The sequence below is a fragment of the Mytilus trossulus genome, chromosome 12 (genome assembly GCF_036588685.1).
Source record: "Mytilus trossulus isolate FHL-02 chromosome 12, PNRI_Mtr1.1.1.hap1, whole genome shotgun sequence".
Classification (NCBI taxonomy): Eukaryota; Metazoa; Mollusca; class Bivalvia; order Mytilida; family Mytilidae; genus Mytilus; species Mytilus trossulus.
The window spans coordinates 45,704,997-45,732,688 of NC_086384.1; the positions used below are offsets into that span (position 1 = coordinate 45,704,997).

Consider the following 27,692-nt stretch of genomic DNA (forward strand, 5'->3'; position numbering starts at 1 on the left):
AACACATAAATACACATCAACTATAGTAAGAAAAAAGGAACAACATAAACACTGAACTGTAAAATAAATCATTAAATAAGAGATGGAAATCGTGTTGTCCTGCTAGTTTGTGATGCCAATGATAGATGTGTTGAACTTTGTTAAAGGAGCTTTGAATATATTTATTTGAGATTAAATATGTAGGCTAGACATTGCTTTCGAACATTGCCATTTGAGGATATATAAGCATTTGATAAAAGTTTAAACAGATCAGGCCGTTGATTTTCTCGTTTTGATTGTTTCACCATTTTATCATGGAGGTGTCTTTAATAGCGTATTACATGGTATTTGTTTGCTCATTTTTAAACACCGTACAGTGCCCTATAGTTGTTTACATCTTGTGCATGATGTATTAATACACACACATGTCTAGTCACAATCTCGTTATATCCGATGTCTTCTTTTCGCGTAGGCATTGCTATTATAGTGCAACGCTCTCTTTACGCTTAATTACAAATGCCACAACCTTTGAAAGGTCTACTTCTACATGTTCTACATGATAATTTAACAATCTCGACTACAAATTTAATGTCACATGGTTGATTTGATATATTTATAAGGCGCATGGAAAATTGCTTCCTTTTTGGCAGTTTTCCAATTGTCTTCGGTAACAATTCTGCCATTCAGGAACTTTCCTACAATATTGTATTAATATTTCAAGCTTGTCTTGACATAAGGGAAAGTATGAACTTTAAATTGCTATCAAATTAAGTTCGCTGTCGTCTGTACTCATTTAGCGTCTTAAATTACGAAGACGAATATACAAACAATAGATGGAGAGGAACTTCGAACAGAAAATACTCTACATTTTATAAGGTAAAACATATTATCGCTATTTTGTGCATTTTTACTTTGATCTTTTTTGTGATAATTTTCATATCATGCTTCTCGCTTGAGATGGAAACATTATCGCTAGAAACTAAGGAGACCACGTGGCGTTGCTAACGAAATTGACATTGAAACTGACAACGTCGTCATAGGTAAAATAGCGATAAACAGATTATCATTGGTCATCTCAACTCGATTGCTTTTCTCACTTTCGCTGTTCCAGCTCAAGGGAGAAAATCAATCTCGTTGAGATGATCAACGATAATCTATAAATATATTAGTTATGAATTGTCGTCTAGTTTTTACTGTTAGATGATTGACATAGTTGAAGATGCACATTGATCCGTGTATGCGACTGAAGACTTTTTGGAGTTTCGAGTTGCTCTCATTCTGAATAAACATTTTATATTTGCCATATGGAGGTGAACAAGTCAATAAGTTTGAATTATAACAAATACAAAACATCTTAATTGCATACATATAGATAAAACATAAGGTAGATTTTAAAAAAGTATTCCCTATATGAACTTAATTTTGTATATATCTTTAAAAAAAATCATTTACTAATTGTTCTCTCTCTCTCTCTCTCTCTCTCTCTCTCTCTCTCTCTCTCTCTCTCTCTCTCTCAAAGTTTGCCAATCTGTACTCATTCAGCGTCTAAAAAATATGATATTTCTATGAGCACCTTTTACAAACCAGTATTGATCTTCTCAAAGAGGGGCAAAAAATACCAGATTGACGTTCAAACTCATAGATAAAAAATAAACTGAAAACGCCATGGCTGAATAAAGGAAAATAAACAAACAGATAGACAAATAATAGTACACGATACACAACATAGAAAACTAAAGACGAAGCAACACGAATCCAACCTAAAAACTGGGGGTAATCTCGGCTGTTTCGGAAGGATGAGCAGATCCTGCCATACATATGGAAACCGTTGCTCATGTTAAGTGGTACATTTAACCAAGTATAAGAACGACAGAAAGAAGTAAATTCAGGATCAAATATATATATTTATATAATTTATAAATATATAAATGTAAGTTGGTCGGAAAGTGCACATTTCAGATGGTTGTGTCATGTATAGAAAACATAAAACCAATTATTTTCCCGTTACCTATTTTGTAGCGATTGAAAGCTTGAATTTACTTCTTTACGTTGAAGTTACCTGATTGGCTACTAGGATGTCCTACCACATAATAGGTAACCTGTCAATAAAAAAATAATATAAATACCGGAGTCAAAAGTCGATATTATGAAGGGTTTATAGTATCATTTGTAAGCGACAACACTCTAGCAAGGAAATAAAAATTGAAAACACATGCCCCTGAATATGCGGGTGATTCTGAAATTCAAGGTTCAATACGGGTTCAATGATATTACGGAAACGATAAAAAAAACCTAGACATTGCAATGTCTTACATATTTAAGATTTTCTATCATGCCTTTATTGTTTTTCATTACGGCATTAAGTAACAGAATGCATCAATAAACAACAAGAAACGATAAAACTATTCTTTGCAATGGCATTTATGCATCACTTCTAGACTAAAACAGTAAAAGATTCATCAATAAGATATAAAAATCGTTATATCGTCAGATATTATAATTCATCCTCTAAAAACCTAAGACAAAATTAGAGACATTACGTCGCAGCTCCTACAACATTCATCACGCACCAAATTACATGTATGTAATAAAACAATTACTAGTTTTGGCTTTCAGACGCTTTTTACACGATGGAACATGCTAAAAGATTAATTACTTTGCTATTTAATCATCTGTTGATAATTTAACGTGTAGGCTGTTTTGCTAAAAGATGCAGTTCGTAAACTATTTTAATAAAATTCTTCAGGAATCCGAATAGCTGCGTGTCAATTATTTCTATCCCATTACATTATTGAACTTTTATTTTTGCAAGATTTTTTTTATTATTATGTTCAAGATATTTGTGCTTGTAGTAAAGATTTCATTGTAAAAAAAAACCATGCGTTTAAGCCGCTTATTTCTTCGTTTACTATTTAAAAGTATACCCCGTGATTTCTCGCTGCTTCAAAGACCCATTGGTGGCCATGGGCTGTTTTCTGTTTTTTGATAGGTTTGTTGTCTCTTTGGTCCATTCCCGGTTTCCATTCTTCTTTAAATTTTGCTCTGGAAACAAGAAAAAGTTTCAAGCGGACACATAAAGAATTTCGCACGATCACATTTTTACGTTCAATAGACCGCCATATCTGGGTTAAATCCATTATTGGCAAATATTTTGATAATTTCACATCTATCATAATGAACAGTTGAAAAAGATTCAAGTTAATAGACGAACAATGTCATGGTAAACTGCTTTAGCACAAAACTTTCATATGGAACTGAATGGAAGAACACATTGCCATCAGCCCATTATATCGTAATAAATTAATGTTAAAAGTCAAAAGAGACAAGAGCTATTATAAAAAGGAATAAACTAAAATTGACTAATGGCAAAAAATACGAAACGACTCGAAAAAAAAACACATTTAAAACTAAGCAACACCAAACTAATGGTGCAAACTCTTGTGCTGTTGATAAAGCTGTTTGTTAAGGTTTCATGCAAAATGTCGTGTGACATTTAACTCTTTTCTATCATTAACTAATCATATTCCTATAAATATATAGGAGGTAAGATAACACTATATATTTAACATTGCAGACATTTCATATCAATGGGATTACACAGAGAACCACGCTGCCCTTTTCAGCTCGGACTAAAAGACGTTCGCATTGTACTCAAAACTATTTTCTTCTTATTCATCCAAATTGATTTGAACGTCCATAAATATGCGTATAAGTAACACGCTTATTCCTCAGCCTAAATCTTGTTTCTTTAGGACAATTTATTGGATAATAGATTTTTCATCATTTAGAAAATACATTCTACAGAAATGACGTGATAGTTGACGTGATATGACTCTTAACAACAAAGTCTTATAGGTACAACCAAATACCAAAAACAAAATTAAAACAATAGACAACTGCCCATTGCCGGATAAGTACACGGAGATAATGATGCAACATGACGCAGATTAAGAAAGGAAGTAGTTAATTTGAAATATCGCAATGTTTTAAATTGTATCGTTAGACTTTGTTTCGCCATGATCATTTGATTCAACTTTTGTTATCCATTCGTTTGTTGGGTTTGAGCTTTTGATTTTTCCATTTGATTAGGGACTTTCCGTTTTGAATTTTTCTCGGAGTTCAGTATTTTTGTGATTTTAGCTTTTGATAGAATACTCGTATATCTGATCCTATTCAATTTTGTTGGAAAACATTATTATCTTCATTTCATCTTTCCGTTGATTCAGATAAAGCTTATCATTTCGGCAATCGAGTTCTGTCGGTTTAAAAGCAAACATTTAATGGTTTTCTTGTACTTATATGTAATTTAATCTTTCGAATATAATACGGTTTCACAGATATGCTCGTAGAAGATACCCTAAAATGCTTATTAAATTTTTATTTGATATAAAACACAACTACAAACGTGTGTTCGAAATCAATACTTCAGCGTTCTTAGGTTTTAAAAATCCAGGTTAACCTTCAAGCTTATGCATGACAAACAAAAAATAAACAAAATAAGTTGTTTACTTGAAAAAAATCATATTCGTTAAAAGTGAATAGAACATGTTAAGCTGAACAGAGTGCACAAAAGACTAGATTGTTACAAAAATGACGTTGTGCTTATGGGGGGACTTTTTATAACTTTATATAAGGAGATGTGGTCCAACTGACGCGCAGCTAATCATTGATAGGTAACCATTTAGCCATCAACAACGAGGAAAACCAATACTGTATATAATCAGCGTTAAAACACCCTATATGACAATATGTGAAACAAATTAATCCCAAAAACCGACGATTTCCCATAAGAGTTTAGGAGGAGCACTTTCAAATAAGATGATATCTATTTTTTAGATGAATGAAATAAATTTGTACATGCATAATAATTATCCTAACACATTAAAAGCAACCACAACATTTAAAAAGCAACAGAAGAGTTCCAATAGCATGTGTTAAGCAAAATACATATCTTTAAAGTGAATGAAATACTTTTTTCATTCTGTAAATAAAACATTCGTAAAAGCAATGGTAGTATACCGCTTTTCGAAAATAATAAATCGATTGAGAGAAAAAAAAATCCGGGTTACTTACAAAAACTGAGATAAACACACCAACTATAATAGAAAAAAAAACGAAACAACAGAAACACTTAAGCACAATATAAAAAAAACATAACGTCAATACAATACACACAGAAACGAATTTTAAGATAACAATTGTTTTTTTCTTGACTTAGAACAGAACATTTTATGAAGAATAATGGGTTGCACTTGGTTATGCGGCTAGCCAAACCTCCCACTTGTATGTCAATGTTAAATATAACACTTAAATACCAAACAAAACATCTAAAAACCATCACAAATACCACGTAATTAGCAAAATGCAAGACACCACTGTCAGTTTGATATACTTTATGTGTACTTTGAAATTTTATTATCATTATTGCTCTTTGAGTAGACTTATTGTGAACATAAAAACATTTAAGTAGGATAATAATCATTATCTGCTATTTTACCTTGATAAAACTTTATAATTAATGTCCTTTAATCGATAATGTTGCAGACATTAAGCAGATTAAGTAGAATAAGTCATTTCATTAGAAATGAGAAGATTGCAATCGTGATGATTTGTGATGCCAATAATAAAATTGAGAATGGAAATGGGGAATGTGTCAAAGAGACAACAACCCGACCAAATAAAAAGACAACAGCAGAAGATCACCAACAGGTCTTCAATGTAGCGAGAAATTCCCGCACCCGGAAGCGTCCTTCAGCTGGCCCCTAATATGCCCCTAAAATACATGTTTTAAACTTTGTAAATGCAGTTAAGAAGATAACTCTAAGAAGTAAATATGCAAGGCTTGTATGGAGGATATATTTACATTTAAATAAACTAGAACATATCAGGCCGTTAGTTTATTCTTTAGGTCTATTTCACATCTTGCCATTATCCGGTTTTTAAGCACCCAATACGGTATGGGTTTTGCTCAACCTGACTTTTAAACATATCTTTTGGAGCGTTGTTTGATTACATATTTTCACTTAGTTAAATTTGAACAGACCAGATCGTTAATTTATTCTTTGATTAATTTCACATTTTATCTTGCCATTATCAGCCCCTTTTTAGGATACTATATGATAAATGTTTCACACATTTTTGAAGTCCATACGATTAATTGTAGTTTATAGGAAGAGCTCCCTTTACATTAAGATTATGAACAGCGACAAAGATTTGGTCTTCTTTGATGCGGGGTTCACACATTGACGATTATTGCTCCCGTTTGAGATCAGATAGTGATACGAAACTAAAAGTGATAAAGTCGGATTACTATCCTCAATTATCTGTAAAGTCCTATCATTGTCTGAACGCATTCGTTTAAGTTTGAAACAGATTCCTACAAATTCCTATAGATTTCCTATTTGAGAAAACCGAATCTAAGCGATACGAATATCTATACGCCAAATTAAGAAATGAATGTTACTTTTGTATAGAGTTTTTCACCATTTATATCCTTTGGTTGAATAGCCACTGAGTCCTTGTAAACGACACCCCTGTAACAAGAAAATAATGAGTGAAAAAGCATTGCCCTTGTATATGCAATAAATAAGGAGATATACACGTACAACATATGTGTGGGTACTGCTGGAAATGATTGTTGAAAACACGTTTCTGTTATATAGGTGAAATGTTACATAATCAACAAATCGTCATTCCTTTTACATTTAAGATTTATTGTACGTTTAAGTAGTTCTCTTTCATTAACGCACAAATATATCAATATATTATTTTAGGTTCATGTTGATTCCTTTCACGAAATTGGTACCGTTGATTTTATTACTACCACTGGGTCGATGCCTCTGCTAGTGGACTATTAGTCCCCGAGGGTATCACCAGCCCAGTAGCCAGTACTTCGGCACTGGCTTGAAAATACGGATTTTTTTGTGTTATTAAAATTTGCTGTTACAAAATATTAGAAATTATTATAAATTAAGGAATGTATCTCCCTCATGCAAAGCTCTGATTCCTTTCACGAATTTGGCTATACTTTTTGGACCTTTTGGAGTAAAGCTCTTCATCTTTTATATATGCTTTGGATTTCAAATATTTTGGCCACGAGCATCACTGAAGAGACATGTATTGTCGAAATGCGCATCTGGTGCAACAAAATTGGTACCGTTGATTTTATTACTACCACTGGGTCGATGCCTCTGCTGGTGGACTATTAGTCCCCGAGGGTATCACCAGCCCAGTAGCCAGTACTTCGGTACTGGCATGAAAATACGGATTTTTTTGTGTTATTAAAATTTGCTGTTACAAAATATTAGAAATTATTATAAATTAAGGAATGTATCTCCTTCATGCAAAGCTCTGATTCCTTTCACGAATTTGGCTATACTTTTTGGACCTTTTGGATTAAAGCTCTTCATCTTTTATATATGCTTTGGATTTCAAATATTTTGGCCACGAGCATCACTGAAGAGACATGTATTGTCGAAATGCGCATCTGGTGCAACAAAATTGGTACCGTTGATTTTATTACTACCACTGGGTCGATGCCTCTGCTGGTGGACTATTAGTCCCCGAGGATATCACCAGCCCAGTAGCCAGTACTTCGGTACTGGCATGAAAATACGTTTTTTTTTGTGTTATTCAAATTTGCTGTTACAAAATATTAGAAATTATTATAAATTAAGGAATGTATCTCCCTCATGCAAAGCTCTGATTCCTTTCACGAATTTGGCTATACTTTTTGGACCTTTTGGATTAAAGCTCTTCATCTTTTATATATACTTTGGATTTCAAATATTTTGGCCACGAGCATCACTGAAGAGACATCTATTGTCGAAATGCGCATCTGGTGCAACAAAATTGGTACCGTTGATTTTATTACTACCACTGGGTCGATGCCTCTGCTGGTGGACTATTAGTCCCCGAGGATATCACCAGCCCAGTAGCCAGTACTTCGGTACTGGCATGAAAATACGTTTTTTTTTGTGTTATTTAAATTTGCTGTTACAAAATATTAGAAATTATTATAAATTAAGGAATGTATCTCCCTCATGCAAAGCTCTGATTCCTTTCACGAATTTGGCTATACTTTTTGGACCTTTTGGATTAAAGCTCTTCATCTTTTATATATGCTTTGGATTTCAAATATTTTGGCCACGAGCATCACTGAAGAGACATGTATTGTCGAAATGCGCATCTGGTGCAACAAAATTGGTACCGTTGATTTTATTACTACCACTGGGTCGATGCCTCTGCTAGTGGACTATTAGTCCCCGAGGGTATCACCAGCCCAGTAGCCAGTACTTCGGCACTGGCTTGAAAATACGGATTTTTTTGTGTTATTAAAATTTGCTGTTACAAAATATTAGAAATTATTATAAATTAAGGAATGTATCTCCCTCATGCAAAGCTCTGATTCCTTTCACGAATTTGGCTATACTTTTTGGACCTTTTGGAGTAAAGCTCTTCATCTTTTATATATGCTTTGGATTTCAAATATTTTGGCCACGAGCATCACTGAAGAGACATGTATTGTCGAAATGCGCATCTGGTGCAACAAAATTGGTACCGTTGATTTTATTACTACCACTGGGTCGATGCCTCTGCTGGTGGACTATTAGTCCCCGAGGGTATCACCAGCCCAGTAGCCAGTACTTCGGTACTGGCATGAAAATACGGATTTTTTTGTGTTATTAAAGTTTGCTGTTACAAAATATTAGAAATTATAATAAATTAAGGAATGTATCTCCCTCATGCAAAGCTCTGATTCCTTTCACGAATTTGGCTATACTTTTTGGACCTTTTGGATTAAAGCTCTTCATCTTTTATATATGCTTTGGATTTCAAATATTTTGGCCACGAGCATCACTGAAGAGACATGTATTGTCGAAATGCGCATCTGGTGCAACAAAATTGGTACCGTTGATTTTATTGATCCTCTGGATAAAATGGTCGTATTTTCACCTCAAAATTTACTCTGAGTACAGATAAATCTGTGCATCTGTAAAATAATTCAGGCATAGCATGCCTTAGATAAAAAAAAATTAAATATATATTATGTTTGAGAAAAATAAAAACTTACCACGTTCTTGCAGTACACTTTTTCCATTCCTCAAAAAGGCGCCAAAATAAACTAAGTTGGGAAACAGGTTTGAGAACTTCCCCACGGGTAATAATTAAAGTGACCGTTTTTAATTGACATGGACATTAGATGGACAATAGATACCTGACAATAATTGGTATTTAAACTGTGTACCTGAGTGGACCATATCAAGGGAAACTCAACTATTTGTTTATTTCGTCATCTTCTGCAGGGACGAAAAAAGTGGACGGGAAAATACAGTTAAGTTATGAATTTTCTAAATCATACAATGCATTGGTATTCTATTTATCTAGGGCATGCTATGCCTTAAAACTTTTCCAGATGCATAGATTTGTCTGTACACATAGTAAATTTTGAGGTGAAAATATAGTCATTTTAGCCTTATGGTCCACATGAACCTTTAGTTACAAGCTTGATCAGTTAACAATAGAACATATAAAACTGTTACTAGCTGACCCATTTTTGTATCACTACTAGACTAAAATGGTTATTAATTGAATGATAAAAACATTTATTTTTATTTTCAGATATTCGATTTTCATCTCATTTCTCTATAATAGACAAAACTCACATCTCCCAAAAGATTCATTATGTATAACATTACATGTATATATTTAACAATTATCGGCTGTAAGACGATTTTAACACGAAGGAACATGTTTAATATATAATAACTTTGATATTTACTCACCTTTTTTTAATTTGACTTGGAGACGTTTTTCATAAAAATGTAATTTGTGACCTATTTCTTAAAAGTCTACAGGAAGTCGACCAGCTTCGTGTCAATTATTTCTATCCTGTTACATTATTGAACTTTTATTTACTCCTTTTTAATGAAAGTTTTTATCATTAACAAATTATTTGTAAAAGTAGATGTTAAAAGTACATGCAGTTAAGCTGTTTATTTTTTAGACTCTCTATAAAATCATAATAATTCTCTTTTAAGCACAATGCCATAGAAGTAAAAATTAGTTCCAAGGCGACACCATGACCAACTCGCACTGTCACTTTTCTATTTTCAGTGAACCGCGATATCTGGGTCAAACCCTATTTCATTTTGGCAAATATTTTAAGTTCACATCGTAATAGACACAAGCTGATGAAACAACAAATTCATGGTAAACTACCTCAATCAATAACTTTAACTCAATATGGGATGGAAGGAAGCATGATAGCACTGACCGGAATCATAACTATCCGCATATTATATTTATATCCGCATGCTATAAACTGATTAAGAAGTGTCGGAATATGCCAAATAGAGAATTCAAATTCAAAAATCAAAGAGGCCGGCAAAAATGAAGAAAAAAACGAGGAACCACGAAAAGACTACAAAATACTACATGACAAAATCAAAAAGCCCTAAAAAACATTAACAATGAAAATGAGCTGTTTCAGACGGAATCCTTATATAGTTGATAAAGCAAGTCGATACACAATTATTAATTTTATACTGTGTTTAAAAAAAGATATTTTCAACTGTTGTTTAATGTGTTATGGTTATTGATTTGATTTAAATATTGGGAAGAATCACTCTTTAAAAAGGCCTCATATCTGGCGGCGAAAAATGTACAACACAATGAAATTTACCTGCAGAAACCATTCGATGGTGAACGAATTCGTTTGAGTATGGACTGATATATCAACAATAAGTATAAAACAAAACGATTAATAGGTTTTAAGAAAAAATACATTAACAGGTGAAATATGTTTTTCCAACAATTGTAAAAGAAAAAAGTTTGAGTCGTCAAATACTTCGTTGTAAACATGTTGTCTCGTAGGCACATTCTCCATATTCATTCTCAGTTTTATTGGAAACAAAGACAGGTTGAAGAGGTCGTAATGAATATTTCAGTATAGTTCCTGCAACTTCTATTTAGATATTCCAGAGGAACAGTGATATCAAGTGAGTGACTATATGACATGAAAATATACAGTCAATATAGTTTGACTGCTCTAATTTAACGAGTGCAGTATAAACAAATATGCCATAGAGCTATGGAAGCATGTTTTAAAATTAGGGGGGGGGGGGTAATGTGATCTGGACGATATTTGATTCAAATGTACATATTTGTGATCCTAAAATAAAATATTTTACTATTTGGTTTTGAAATTGGCGGAACTTGTAATTTTAAATATACAAAATATTAATTTGTATGAACGAAAGGAAAAATCCTCTACAAGATTACCTACTCAACAGTGGAATAAACTCTTTGAATATTGTTTTTATTGGTGTAAATATAGATTTTGTTTATCAGGAAATTAAAACCATAGTAAATATTAGATATATGTACTTCACCGTACCACAATATGTCGATACTTTTAATTTAGCATTCATGCAACTCATTTTTTTTTAATATTAATGACGTCTTTCACTAAATTCATTATATATATTAAAAGTGTACTGTTTCATATAATGATTGTTTTCATGAGTTGCTATTGGTTTAGAACAAGCTCTACGTAATCTGTACTTATCTGTATCAAATGAAAATTTCTAATCGCAGAAACACGTTTTCATGGGACTTTTTGAATGTTATCAAATGAAATATTGTTGTTTATTTTTCAGATATTTTTTTTATAATGTCAGAAATTAACTACGTTAAAATGAAAAGAGATTGTGAGATCTCCGGAAAAGACTTTTCATTTGGCATACTTTAAAACTGATACTGAGAGGAATTCAAAAAAAATGTACGCCTGAACTGTCATACCTGGTTGATTCGAAAAATTATTACGTGGCAAAACACAGACAGCACATTGGATTACACAGTTTGGATTTTATAACAAATGAAATCAAAACCGATGTACCTCTTTTTCGATATATGTTTGAGTACCTAATGAGACTTATCATAAATTTCTAATTTCATGAGCATGATGAGCAACACGATATATGACAAATGTGGAACAACATGAGCAACACGACATATGCCAAATGTGGAACTACATATGCTACCCTTCCAAAACACCTGAAATCAACTCAAGATTTCGTTTAGGTACGTGTAGCTCAGTTTTAATGTTGTATTCTATAGACAGTTTTTTTTATTTTTGTACGTTTTTAGATGCGTTTTTTTGTAATGGTATTGTCAGTTCGTCTTCGACTAATGAGTTTGTACCCGTTAGAATCTTGCACTTCTTCATTATATAAACCTTACCACTTGTGATGATATTTCCACGATTTGTATTTGCAGTACTCTTAGAAATAATGTAGTAGGCGTTTTCTCAGGTTTAATTAAGACGTTAAAGCGTAATGGTAGTTCAATACCTTTTGAAGAGTCTCTCGATACTTCAAATCCTAATTAAAATGAAATGTAAGACCTGTTTGACACCATTATTCACTTCTGTAGCAGTTAGCACTCGTTAACCCTAGCTTCACATCACAAATTTTATCTATTAAAAATAAAAAAATAAATAAAAATACTTAACTCCGAGGAAAAAACAAAACGTAAAGTCCCTAATAAAATGGCAAATTCAAATGATAAAACACATCAAACGAATGGACAACAATAACTGCCATATGCCACATATGTAGAAAATGGTGGATTGAACCAGATTTTATAGCGGTAAACCTCTCACTTGTATGACAGTCGCATCAATTTAATTTACTGAGATAAGAATTTATCAGCACTGCCACACTAAGGCTTGGTCTTTGAAAACAATCCCACAATTGTTCTAAAAGAAGTACATCTGAATTTTATAATAGAAGGACATCTTGATATTAAAAACTGACCATGTCTTTCAACGTAAAATAAGTAAGTACGATATCTAAGAACTATTTCCTTGATAGAATTTTACGGAAGCAGTATTAAACCTAGTGGTTAAATAATTCATTTCAATAAAAATTTCGTATTAGTTAGTTGTCCGTTATGAAATGTTTCTTTCCTAGATGACAACGGATACTCCTTCTTGAAGAAGACATAACCAAAGTTGACCATTATGTGCAAGACTTTCGATACCCTACGTGAAGAACATGCTAACACTCTGGGTCACCTCAGATAATCCACTATTTTGTGGGGCTCGTGTTGTTCAGTTTTTTAGTTTTCTAATCTGATGTGTTTGCAGTACTCTTAGATATAATGTAGTTCGCGTTATCTTTTAGTTGTCCTCATAATTTTAATCTGTTTATTATAAATACTAGTATAGCGTAACCTGGAAGACATAGCGCGGCATTGTGTATATCAACAATTTCAGTCATCTTTCATTTAAGATATTTAATTTTAAGTGTTAAATAAACATATTCTGGTCTCATCAGTTTTCATTAACTCTGTCACGATGTAAGTAATGTAGGTCTAACAGTGTCAATTATATTGCTTAAAATAATATTACGGATTCCTAAATTCGTCGCTTGTTATATTGAACCAGACAGGTTTAATTAAGACTCTAACGCTTAATGGTAGTTCACCACCTTTTGACGAGTCTCTTGAGACTGCAAGTCCTAATTAAAGTGAAATGTAAGATATATTTTACGCAATTGTTCACGTCTGTAGCAGTAAGCACTCTCGTTAACCATAACTAAACACCACAAATTATATACATTAATTAACCGAGATGAGAATTAATAGAGACGGTCACACCAGTCTTGGTCTTTGAAAATATACCACATGTTTTCTAATAAATGGACATCTTGAATTTAAAATGACTGACCGTGTCTTTCAAAGAAAATTAGTTGGTAGCATAATTATTTTTTTAATTTTATTTCATTATTGCCTCAATAGAGTTTTGTTGCATTTACGGAAGCAACATTCATCTCAATTGAAATTTTGTTTTAGTTACTGTGGATTCATGATTATTTGATGCATACCAATTTCCGTATATTTCGTGGTACCAGGTAAACCACGGAATAAATTCAATAAATGACAAATTTTCTACAGACTTGTGTGCAAAACCACGAAATTAAATATCCACGAACATACAAGTTTTGCTTTATCCACGAAAATAAATGAATCCACAGTCGTTACCTGCTATGGAATATTTCTTTGCAGAGATAACGACGGATACTCTTCCTGAAATAAGACATCACCGAAGTTGTCTGTCATGTGGTACACTACCGGTACCACATGCGCAGAAGAACATGCTTCAATACTCTCTCCATCACCTCATGTAACCACTTCGTCTAGTGGAGTTCGTATCGCTCAGTCTTTTAGTTTTTAAAGCTTTGTTTTGTAGACTACAGTCTTTTTGTCTATTCTCGCTATTAACATGACGTTGTCAGGTTGTTTTCCATTTATGAGATTTTAGTATTCCTTTGGTATCATCTGACTCATGATTGAGTAAGTCCAACTACATATGTGATGTTGGGTTTTATCATTTTGTATTATAGAAACAAGTGTGTTTTCTTTTTTTCATCTGCAAACTGTTATATGACTTTATAAGTATGGGTCAAACGTATCAATGTTGGAGATGTCTTGGTCCATGTTATTTAAGCTGTGTTGACGTATTGGACCAATCAAAGACATAATATGCAATTTTATGTAAAGCTAATTCAAGTTCTCCAGGCTGTGGGAACACAGATAAGCTGTCTTAATCATACATACATCAATTAGATATGTTGATAAGTTCATTTGGACGAGATGGCGACTGCGATTAAAGAAAAATGTATGTAGCGCGAACACCTGTAAAAGTCATTGAGTGTGTCAGTAAAAGAGGGGCGAAAGATACCAAATTTTTATTTCTAAGAGCTCTTTATTCCGTAGCATCGAAGTTAGCAATACTGGCTTATCGAGGAAATTAAGATAGAAATCATATTTGTAGAGCTCATAAATAACAAATCGGCTTTGATGCACTATATATATATTCAATAGTAACGATTATATATGCACCTATATAAACACGAGAATAAAATTTACCCGACTTTGGTAAATAAGGCATACACTTAAAGTCACGAAATGCGTTTTTAATGTTTACTATTTCAGTCCTCTGTTTTTTTAGAAAAAAATACATTATAACTCTAAAATAATACAATGCTTGAAAAATCATCTTCCTATCTCATATATCTTCATTCACTTTGTCAATTTGTTAGTAATGAATTTCAAACATTCTCATTAATACTGCTTAAAATGATAACACGGTTTCAACAATACGTTGTTTGTTATATAGAACCTGACAGGTTTAATGCAGACTCTAATGTATAATTGTTATTTACCATCGTTTAAAACGTCACTGATGATTGCAAGTTCTAATTAAAGTAAAATTTAAGAGGTACTTTATTATTTTTACTTATATTATGTTGCACTTGTAAATCTAGAAGTAAACCTGATGAAATAAAGTTTGAAAACATATATATGTGGCTTAAATGAAATTGTAGTTTTAGATTAAAGAAAATGCGAAAAAGGGACAAAACAAAATCATAATTCCATTAAGAACATAACTGCACGGCAAAACCTCCTCCACCCCAACCCTCAAACAAAAGGAAATCTAAAAAAGTAGTAAGAAAACACTTTATAGCATTAACACACTGGTGGATGAGCACAGGTACTCTGTAAGGCCGAGCAGATGTTACTGGTTTCATTCGCCATAGTACTTTTGTTATGTACAACGCAACAACTAGTTCAAAACTGTCTTTTCCTTAAAGATACGAATGATCTAACTCTGACCAAGTGTTAAGCATTGCTATCAAATCATGTTTTAAAAGGACAGACAAGACTGTTACCGATACGTTGATACGTTACCTCTCAAAATACAATACCTCGAGATTATTGTAAACGGTTAACCAAATAACGAATACTTTTAATGTTAGTTATTAATGTTATCCTGTTAACTGTCGAGAAAACATAATATTGAATATCATTTCGAAATTGGTACATGTAATTATAAATTGAAAGATAAAATTTTAAATTATCATTAAAGTACTAACGAAATCAATTGTTTGGTATATCTAAATCTTTCCAAGTATAAGTGAGTCAATTCCTGGTCATGTTTTATGTCTTGTTCAAAAGACTTAGCAATGTAAACGTTTGCAATAATCAACATGTTTTTTTATAATACAATTTTCTTTTTGTTAAATCGTTTTGATCTTTTTCGTATTGAAATTTGCTAAGATGAATGTAAATAGTTATCAAAAGTACCAGGATTATAATTTTATACGCCGACGCGCGTTTCGTCTACATAAGACTCATCAGTGACGCTCAGATCAAAATAGTTAAAAAGCCAAACAAATACAAAGTTGAAGAGCATTGAAGACCCCAAATAAACTTCATAAGTGTAGTTACATAAAGCTAACTTTCATAATTAATCTCAATGATAATCATTCACGTACAGCATTTAAATAGCATAGAAGGCCATGTACTATGAACATTAGAAAGAAAGAAGAAGATATTTTAGTATATTCTAACAATTCAATAAACAATATCTAAAGTGAACAAATTTTGCAAGGTACAGATGTTAATCTTTAATTTTCATTAAGCAATTGTAGGGAGATCCAAACAAATTTTTTAATTACTTTACCTCAGAATATTACGATATGGCCGCAAATGAAAAAAATAGCAATTATCGACATCCAAGGTTGAGCAATTTTGTTTGTCGATTTTTTAACTTATGTGAAAAGTCATTTAAGGTACGTTACTGTGTGAGTTACATTTTCGGGTTGTGTTTTTTGTTGTTTCGTAGTTCTCTTATATTTGATGTGTTTCCCTCAGTTTTAGTTTGTAACACCTATTTGGTTTTTTTTTCTCAATCGACTTATGGATTTCGAACAGAGGTATACTACTCTTGTCTTTATTTACTCTGTACAAATATCCGAAAACTCTGTTTAGATTACATACAGATATATAATATAATACCTTAGCTACAGAAAGCTGCTTTTAACCGAATCATACAAACTGGTACAACAACATAAAACACAATAATGGAAGTAAAATAACAAAAGAGAAAACACATAGCACTAATCAAGTTATTCACACAAGCATTAGAAATGAAAAAACACAGCAACTTTCATTTTTTTATTATAGTGGGTCTTTCTGTGTTGTTACGTTACACTATTGTTTAAGGTTAGATAAGGTTGGTACCTAATAAAACGTTTAAACCTGCGACATTTGTTTGCATCTGTTGGACGATAGGAACCTTATGTTCAGTTGTTGTAGTTTGTTGATGTGGTTCATAAATATTTCTCGTTTATCGTGTTTTCTATATAGATCAGACCGTTGGTTTTCCTGTTTGAGGGTTAAACACTAGTTATTTTGGGGTCCTTCATAGTTTGCTGTTAGGTTTAGGCCAAGACTTCGTATTGAAGGTAGCAATTTGACCTTTAATGGTTTACCTTTACAAATCGTGACATGGATGGAGAGTTATATACTAGAAATGACAATAATCTGTTTTCCTTTCTGAAATGATACTGGAGACTTGAATTGATCTGTCTTCAAATTCATGTACATCGTCACTTGCAAAAAATAGAGCTACATATATAATGTATCTACAGGTATAAATGAGTGTCACACAACCAATGATATCATTCCCATTTAATTTACAACTTTTTGTAAGATATCAAAGGGTAAAAATTGTAAACACGACATAGATTATTGATTGTTTTGCTTTTTGTAATATTGAAGATATCAAAAGCTATAACGCAATATTACAACATTCATAATGCTTTTTTGCATGCTCTCGATAATATTTTTTTTAACGGTATTATAATTTTATCATTTCCCATGATGGCCCATTTCTGGTCATTAATATACAATTAGAGACAGAAGTTTTCCAACTTGTCTGATTCCAAATAGGTTCTTCAACTTAATCAAAAGTCTGATTTGATAAGGACCATTACATCGCCACTTTTATTGTTTCTTTCACGACGTTAAATATGATATATGCAAACTTGAAATAGATTGTCGTTGAACATTTAGTATAAATTCGTTTCTAAAGTCGACTCTCTTCTTGGTTAGCAGTTGCTTCATTGTTATCGAACACAATTATCAAGAGGCCTCTCCCCTATTCTTTCAAGCTCTTAAATTGTAATATCATATGTGTCGTGTTTACGTCTGAAATTTTATGTTGTGATGAGGTGAGGAGATCAACGCAGTCGATTGTGTTTTGTCTTTTCAATATGGTTATTAAAATATTTGACATTAAAAATTCAATTTAAGAATATCATATGCATACACATGTAGTGATATGTATGATAATATATCTTTGAGTTGACATAAACTAAACCCTTCGTGCTGATTGTTATTAACTTTTGGCGAGTTTACAGCTTTCAAGTTCGAAACTTTGCAGGATACAAGTCAATTGCTTTTTGTATCTGTATTTGTGAGGTATGTTTCCATTTCTGCTTTAGTCATACTTTGTAAAAATTTCAATAATGTTTAACAGTTTTGGTTTAACATGATTCCCTTTGGCCGCCTCCCCTGACACAGAAAGTATTTGTGACTAGTGATTCAGTATAATTGGACTTTTTGACAATAAACAAAATATGATGTCTATATAGCATAAAATGTACATGTATTCCATTAAGGTTTTGGATAACCTTGTAGTATGGTTTTGAAATAAAGTACTATAAATTACAGTCATAGCCCCTTTGAAGTTTTATGATACAGTTGAATTTCAATGCCATAATTGAACCTAAAAGAACCTCATCCAAAGGTTTCACAAAGATGACAATGAATCAGATACACATCTTTCCAAGAACAGCAGGGTGGTCCTTTAATGTAGATAATGTTGTTTGAAGTAAAACATAATAAGAGTTAGCAAAAATTGTAAATTTCTTGGTAAGAGTGAACAATGACCACATAATTAGGTTTAAAAAACATCAGAGGCTGTATATTTTGTATTTGTCTGATTTTTTTTATGCATAGAATTTCGTATCAACTCATTACTCTGGTTTTGTTATGTTGCTACACAGAAATTTTGATATTGATTTTCACATTAAAAGCTCATTTGTATTGAGTAATAAAAAAAGGAACCTTTTCGCACTAACGTTCAAATCTGAAAAGATCACCTTCATTATTACCAAAATTTCAATCAACACTGTATATTGCTGTACCTAAGTATAAAACATGTAAAAATTAGTTACCTACTTGTTATTCCATGAAAATATGCCGAAACAGTATCGTGCTATTTATAAACACTTTAATGTGTATGTCATTTGACTTTCTACCTGCTTTGATTTGAGCGTCACTGGTTTGTCTTTAGTAGACGAAATGAGCGTATGACATACAACATTTTAAACCTGGTTTCCTTAATAAGTTATTTTGTATACCGCATAAAAGCTTTTATAAAATAAACCTGCAAATCAGGAATCAACTTTTAACAGCCGTGACAGCTGGACATTTATTCATTCAAAAATGTAATATTTGAACCCGGCTAAAATAATAAATAAAATTAAATTTGCACAAAAATGATCAAGCGTTCCATTATTACTCCATCTTGAATAAACGCTGTCTTTCGGAAGCAAGGGTTGAACCAATTCAGTAAAAATGTAGGCGTAAGCAATTTTGTTTTGCATTTTTCTATGTGTGTTTGCGTCTTAGAACTTAAGCATCAATATATTAAAAGTATGATTCTACTTAACGCATGCAGTTATGTTTTTTTTCAGAGTCATGACACACATTGGGGAAGAACAATCGACCCTCCTAATTTTGATCGTCCTACTGTCGTTGCTTCCTTTCTATTTAAGCTGTCTATTTTTTTAATATGTATATTTGCTTATGAATGTTTTTATTATCTTCCATACATTTAATTTTCAATAGTTGAGTAGGGAAATATATTTGGACCAAAGGACAATTTGAATATCTTTGAGTGTAATCTTTGCTGAACCCCATGGTTTTCGCCTCCATTTTTTATAAAATTGACAATGTAGTTGGGAAATGGTGTTAATAATTTCTGAACCGTTGTTTGCTGTGAAATTTAAAAAAACGGACTGTCAAACAGATAACAGCTCATAAAACATACAGAAGTTTGTATGGGAAACCTTGATTGATTTATTACATGTAACATGTGTAATTTGCTCAGACCTAGATTTTAGTAGCTGTGAGTAGTACTACTTCTTTTAGATCGGTTGTTTGTTTCGTTAGACTTTTAACTAGCAATTGTTTGTGTTTTGTTTCAACTGATGATTAGTAAATCCTTTATGCTTAAGTGTGTACATGTGTTGTGCTTTTTAACAATGTATAGTGATAAACTTCAATGGAAACCCAAATAGCACAAGGGAGACCGTCTTTATTTAGAGACATTAATCGAACAGAAAAACATCATACGAGCACTCGTACTGAAGTTTCTACGTGACCTACTTTAGTCATTTATCAACATTATTGGATAGAAGTTGGCAATAATATTGAGTTTGAGCTGTCACTAAGTGTCAAGAAAAATTATATTGTTTTAATTTGATCCAATCTAATACGCTTTTAAAGTGATATATATGTATGCAGAGACACTTAGCATCAGTTAGAGTGCTTGAGTTTAGTGAAAACAAGCAATTTTCAAAGAAAATCAGAAAAGATTTTTTATCTTGACGTACATCAAATGAACGCATTCATTTGATTTTAACACATTTGAATTTAATATGCTCACCCAATCAAATATATTGAACTGTCGAAAAGGACGTTGGATGACGTAAATTAATTGAAAACAAAAAAAATAAAGATCTTACTAATGTACTACGTACAATTGCAAGAATATACAAATATCATTTTATTGAAACAATATAATATGTTCACTCAAAATTGCTTTCTGAAATAACATTCACCAGTAATGCTACATTCCAAGAAATGAAAACCAGGGGCGATTTCATATCAAGTTTTGACTATACTTAAAGTTCTTTTAGATTATATTATGCCTTTATGGCTGGTATTATGTTTTGATGCAATTACTTCATGTTCTACTGAATTGATACCTCTGCTGGTACATGTATCTCTTCTTTCTTGTTTACGCCAACTTTTGTCATTTTTGTTACATTATCTCCAAAACATGTTTGTGAGAACTCTCAGATTTATGCTTAGTGTCATTTTTGTGGAGATGTATAAGTATCCTGCTACGTCAACGATTTGTTTTTGTTATATATGTACTTCTATTTAAACTCATCAGACCAAAAAAAAACATTTGCTACCATATATCGGTAGTATATATACCCTTGTTCAAAAGTCATTAATCGGTTAAGAGAACCAAAACCAGGTCACAACAGTTCCAGATTAGGGGATGATTGGCACCTTCAAACTAGTTCAACCCGCTACAATCTGCATGTGCCTGTCAATACTCAAGAGCTTGTAATTCATTGGTTGTCGCTTGTTACTGTGTAGTGTAACATATTTGTTTTTCGTACATATATAAAATCCGTGAGTACTACATTTGTCAATTGTTGCCTTCTATAGCCGACTATCTTGTATGGGTTTTGCTCATTGTTAAGGTAGATTTATGGTATACCGCCATCTTGGATTGTACAATCACAGTATAAAATTGGTCTAGTTATTTGCCTAAATCAGCAAATTTGGAAACAGATTTGCAATTTAATGGTTAGACAGTTTATTTATATAGAGAAAACTTGTTAATTTATTGTTTTATTCAAAATATTTTAACAAATATCAACCTTTTGGTTATTAAAATCATTTTTTTAAAATGAGCCATTTCAGGGGAGATAACTCCTTTAGTACAAAATGTATACTGGGCTAATAGGAAATTTTTTATTTTTACTTGTGGCAAGAAAACAAGTTCGGTGACACCATGTTTTCTTTTTATTTTCTTAAAACATATTATGAAACCTATCTTCTCACAATTGATTTCAAAATTCTATCTCATAGATTTTTTTGTATCCACTCTTATGTTTTTTAATGAACAACTTACCAAATGTAGGCAATTTTCAACGACTCATAGCTTCAAAAATAGCACGGTGACCTATACTTTTTTTTATATTTTTGAAAAAAGCATATTAAAATCTTCATTTTTGCAAATTATAAAAAAATTCTGTCTCAAAAAACATTTACATATGATCTACCTTAAACACCATTCGGTGACATATATATGTTAATTTCTGTCATTCGGTGTCTTGCGAAAAAATGTCTCATTGGCAGTTATAAAACATCTTTTCATTTTCATATAAACCTAACATATTATCTGCGTGTCTGTCATACATCAAGAGCCTGTATTTCCGGATCGTCGTTTGTTGCGGTGGATGTTCATTCGTTTTTTAACATAAATATGGCCATTTGTTTTTCTCGTTTGAATACTTTTACATTTGATATATTTTGGCCTTCTATGACTGACTAAGCGGTATGTGATTTATTTGTTATGAAAGGCCGTACTGTGTCAAATAATCGTTTATTTTTGTCCCAATTAACCAACAAAACTGGTACACTACAAATATTAAAGAATACCTACGAAGATGCTAATACGATACTAGTGCCCAGCTTAATCAAAACGGGGGCATTGCAATATACAAATTACTTCAGCCTTATTAATGTTACCTAAAATGACAATCTTACATCAGGATTCTGACATCTGAACATCTCAACTACTGGTAGAAGTAACGATCTGCCTCCTCACGATCAAGTAACTATTGCTCTAAATATTGATTAACTATGCATTAGTTTCCATTCGTTTTATGTGTCTGAGCTTTTGATTTTTATACGACCACAAAAGAATTTTGCGGTCGTATATTGGTATGACGTTGTCGTTGTCGTCGTCGTCGTCGTCGTCGTCGTCGTCGTCCGAAGACACACTGGATTTCGCACTATAACTTTAGATGAAGTAAAAAGAAATCTATGAAATTAAAAGACAGGGTTTATGTTCACAAAAGGAAGGTTGGGATTGATTTTGGGAGTTTTGGTCTTAACAGTTTAGGAATTAATGGCCAAAAAGGGCCCAAATAAGCATTTTTCTTGGTTTTCGCATCATAACTTTAGTAAAAGTAATATAGAAATCTATGAAATTTAAACACAAGGTGTGTGACAATAAAAGGAAAGTTTGGATTGATTTTATGGAGTTTTGGTCCCAACAGTATAGGAATAAGGGGCCCGAAAGGTCCAAAACTTAACTTTGTTTCCCAAAATTAAGTAATTGGGGTTCTTTGATATGCCGAATCTAACTGTGTATGTAGATTCTTAATTTTTTGTCCCGTTTTCAAATATGTCTACATTAAGGTCATAAGGGTCCAAAATTAAACTTTTTTTGATTTCAACAAAAATTAAATCCTTGGGGTTCTTTGATATGCTGATTCTAAACATGTACTTAGTTTTTTTTATGATGGACCTAGTTTTCAAGTTGGTCCAAATCGGGGTCCAAAATTAAACTTTGTTTGATTTCAACAAAAATTGAATCCTTGGGATTATTTGATATGCTAAATCTAAACATGTATAAAGATTTTTTGATTATAGGCCCAGTTTTTTTGAAGTTGATCCAAATAGGGGTCCAAAATTAAAATTTGTTTGATTTCAACAAAAATTGAATATATGGGGTTCTTTGATATGCTGAATCTTAACATGTACTTAGATTTTTTATTATGAGCCCAGGCCTCACGGTCATAAAACTTTCGAGCATGATTTTTGTACTCAGACTCGAAAATCAACCACTCAAATTGCTGTATTTCATGTTTCGAGCATAGTTTTTGTACTCCGAGCACTGAGCAAAGTTTTATGCCTTCAAGGCCAGGTTTAAAGTTGGTCCAAATCGGGGTCCAAAATTAAACTTTGTTTGATTTAAAAAAAAAATTTCTTGGGATTATTTGCTATGCTGAATCTTAACATGTATAAATGGTTGAATGGCTTGAATGGTTTTGAATGGTTTTACACGAGTAATTTTTGGGCCCTTTATAGCTTGTTGTTCGGTGTGAGCCAAGGCTCCGTGTTGAAGGCCGTACTTTAACCTATAATGGTTTACTTTTTAAATTGTTATTTGGATGGAGAGTTGTCTCTTTGGCACTTACACCACATCTTCCTATATCTATAAAGATTTTTTTATCATAGGCCCAATTTTCAAGTAAGTCAAAATTGGGGTACAAAATTAAATTTTTGTTTGATTTCAACAAAAATTGAATCCTTGGGATTCTTTGATATGTTGAATTCAAAAATGAAATACGAAATACGAAATACGAAATATTTTATCAAAGAAACCTGTATAAAGATTTTTTAATAAAGGCCCAGTTTTCAAGTTGGTACAAATCGGGGTCCAAAATTAAAACTTTGTATGATTTCAACAAAAATTGAATATATGGGGTTCATTGATATATGCTGAATCGTACCATGTATTTAGATGTTTGATATTTGGGCCCGGTTATCAAATTGGTCCACATTGAGGTCTAAAGGGTCCGAATTGAACGTTATTTGATTTCATCAAAAAATGAACTCTTGTGGTTCTTTGATATGCTGAATCTAAGATATTGGATATTGGATGATCGTAGGTAAATGTCCAATTCAAAACGTTTAAGTTTTTAATTTTAAGTTCTTAGACCACATTCATTCTGTGTCAAAAACCTATGTTGTGTCAAGTATTTAATCACAATCCAAATTCAGAGCTGTATCAAATTTGAATGTTGTGTCCATACTTGCTCCAATTGTTCAGGGTTCGAACTCTGTGGTTGTATAACGCTGCATTCTGCCAAGCATCTGGTTTAATTTCATAAGGGACTTTCCAATTTGAATTTTACTTGAAGGTCGGGTTTTTTTTTATTTACTTTTAACACGCATTTTCACGAGATTTTTCTATTAGCAAAACAAACGCTAACCTAAATATCCAACTACTCTGAGGTTTTTCGTTTTTATATTTGTTTAGGGGCAACCTGAAGCATGTTTCCTTGTGCCGGAATTTTTTGTTGCTGTATTGAAAATTCATTGGTTGTCTTTGTCTGTTTTCTGTTTTTTGGTCGGATTTTATCTCTTTTACACATTTGCCATTACCATTCTCAATATTATAGATTGTTTTAAAATCAGACATAATTTGATACTACGTGTTTGCACTAACAATGACAAAAAATATCTATATTTTTTAAACTTCATTGTAAGTGGAATTTCCAGTTTCCCCATAAACCATACAATTTGTTGTTGTCAATCTATAATACAAAGCCTTCTACTGAAAAAACTAAAGTAGATTTTTCAAATTTGCTGACATTCTAGTGACCTCTAATATTCCGACGCATAAAGTAAGATATAAATGACAATTCAAGTTACATCAAAATGTCAAAAATGCAGATCTATAGAATTGTAAGTTTCGCATCTAATATTCAAAAACACCATCTTCTTGTCCAATTTCTGTAGCATTTTTCTTTGCTGTATGATTAAATTACAATCATATATTACTGTAATCAACTTTGTACTCTATTAGCCTTTTTTTAATTCGAGCTTCATTGGTGAGTTTTATCGTCGACGAAACTGGCGTTTGGCGTGTACACTTCAAGTCTGGTATCTATAACGAATGCATTTATTGATAATCCCAAATAATTATGTACGATGTAATCTCTTACTCCTCAACCCTGAAAGCGAATCTGAATTTCAGATTAGGTTTTTTTTACAGCTTTTCGCATTGATACACTGGTACGTACTCGTATTAACAACATGTTACAGTTTTGAAATACTAAGACTTTTCTATCTCAGGAATAGATTACCTTAGCTGTAGTTGGTATAACTTTTAGGAATTTTTGGTTCTCAATGCTCTTCCACTTCGTATTTTTTTTGTCCTTTTTAAACATTTTTGATTCGAGCGTAACTGATGAGTATTTTGAAGAAGAAACGCGCGTCTGGCGTAAATGTACAATTTTAGTCTTGGTATCTGTGATGAGTTTATATACAAACACTGGGTCGATGCCACTGCTGGTGGAGATTTATGTCCCCAAGAGTATCACTAGCCCAGTAGTCAGCACTTCTGTGTTGATTTGAGTTATCATTGATATGTTCATAATAATAAATTTACGGTTAACAAAACTTAGAATTTTGCAAATGCTAAGGCTTTTCTGCCTCCTGAAAAGATTACCGTAGATGTATTTGGCAAAACTTATAGGAATTCTTGGTCCTCAAAGCTCTTCAACTTCGTACTTTATTTGGCCTTTTGTCGACCGTCACTGATGAGTCTTTAGAAAAGACGAAACGCACGTCTGACGTAAGTTTCAAATTTAAGTCCTATGATCAGTTTATTTACTCTCATCATTATAATAACGAAGTTTTATTATTTACAAATCAAGAATTGCCATTACATGCAAGTTAGTCGACTATTACTAGTAAAATAATGATATTTTGTGGGTCAAATTACAATTCAATGATTTTCGTTTGTTGCATTCTCAATGTACACATTTTTCCAGTAAATAACCGAATGCACACACTTCATTCGTCATCTATCCCTCGGTAAGGATTTAAACTGAAGTTCACATGAATACGGATTCAATGAGTTCGTACTTTTCACTTGCAAATGAATAACTCATTATTAACTTCTCTTCGCTTCATTTGACAAAATTAAACCCTACTGGCTGGTAAATGCGAACTTTTTTCGCTTTCATTAATGATCATACTTAAGATTTTTTTAAAATCTAGAAGCAAGTGCGATATGTTTTAATTGATCGAAATATTATTTTGCTAACCAATAATATGAAAAAAACATAATTCATATAAATGATCATCACAATCCAAACAAAATTTACCGTTTTACTTCATATCATTGATAAATAAATAAATTAACAAATAACAATTTCACAGATATTTTTAATAGTTTATTTTTTTAGTATCAATATTAAATCAAGGCATATCTCTATTAAAATATTCATGGATAATTTCTAAATTAGAAGGACACTTAAATTTGAAACTTAATTATCATAACTAAGGTTTCAAAAATCCTCAAGGAAATTGAGTTTAGGTCGATTTGGCTTATGTCTAATTATTCACTGTGTTCACGTGCCTCTTCAAATATATTTAGAGTATTTAAACATCCTTTGCTTTGAGGTTTTTTGCTAGAGCGTTAGACAACAACCAGCATTCATTAGCTATCGTATTCTCATTAAATGATTTCAATGTTTCTTTATATTATATATTACACAATTAACTTATTTAAACGTCTATATATAACAAAAACCTTGCAAATAAACGACCTTTTCGTACCAGAAGTTGCAAATTGACCTTTAAACGAATCTTCACATTAAAAAAAAATTAACGACAGACAGAAGGGAAGACATGTTTTTATTCACCTAACTGTGGTGCCTAACCAAACAGAGAGAGAACTCTGTCTTATTAGCTAAACGTTTTAATCACGTTGTATTGTTACGGAAATATTAAGCTTCTCATGATCAAAAATGTTTGTCAAACTCAATACATCTAATGAATTTTTACGAGAGAATGATTGGTTTAAATTTTTGAAATCTTTATATTTTTGTAAACGGGTCAAAGTAAATATTTTTTCTCAAAATATAATGAAAATTAAACGAGCCAAATTAATTTAAGGTACGGTGTTAGGTACCACATTAAAAGCGAAGTGTCTGTAAACCTGTTTGCAATTAGATTCCCATGCGTTATTTACAAGTAAGCAGTCTTGTCTGATAAGAATGGGGACCTACCAAGTTGTATTCATTGTGAATTAACTCTCATCTCTTATATGTATTAAATATATAAGTCAGGAGCCTTTTGCCTTTGTTAGTCTTGTATTCTTTTTTATTTTAGTTTCTTGTGTACAATTTTGAGTTAAGTATGGTGTTCATTATCACTGAACTAATATATATATATTTGTTTATACG

The 27,692-nt window shown here is 32.1% G+C and overlaps 1 protein-coding gene and 1 long non-coding RNA gene across 2 annotated transcripts in view; both read right to left on the reverse strand.

The window, feature by feature from the left end:
* Positions 1 to 24,479, reverse strand: part of LOC134692672 (cytochrome P450 3A24-like) — a 75,920-nt gene extending 51,441 nt beyond the window's left edge. The window contains exon 1 of the mRNA XM_063553141.1: positions 24,468 to 24,479. The gene's annotated coding sequence lies outside the window, so the exon portion shown is untranslated. The remainder of the gene's footprint in view (positions 1 to 24,467) is intronic.
* On the reverse strand, positions 1,458 to 6,514 carry LOC134692178 (uncharacterized). The gene is made up of 4 exons (XR_010102245.1): positions 6,443 to 6,514; positions 2,904 to 3,021; positions 2,039 to 2,078; positions 1,458 to 1,524 (listed from the first exon to the last, which is right to left on the reverse strand). It is a non-coding gene; the product is annotated as an uncharacterized LOC134692178 (long non-coding RNA).
* Positions 24,480 to 27,692: the final 3,213 nt, after the last annotated feature.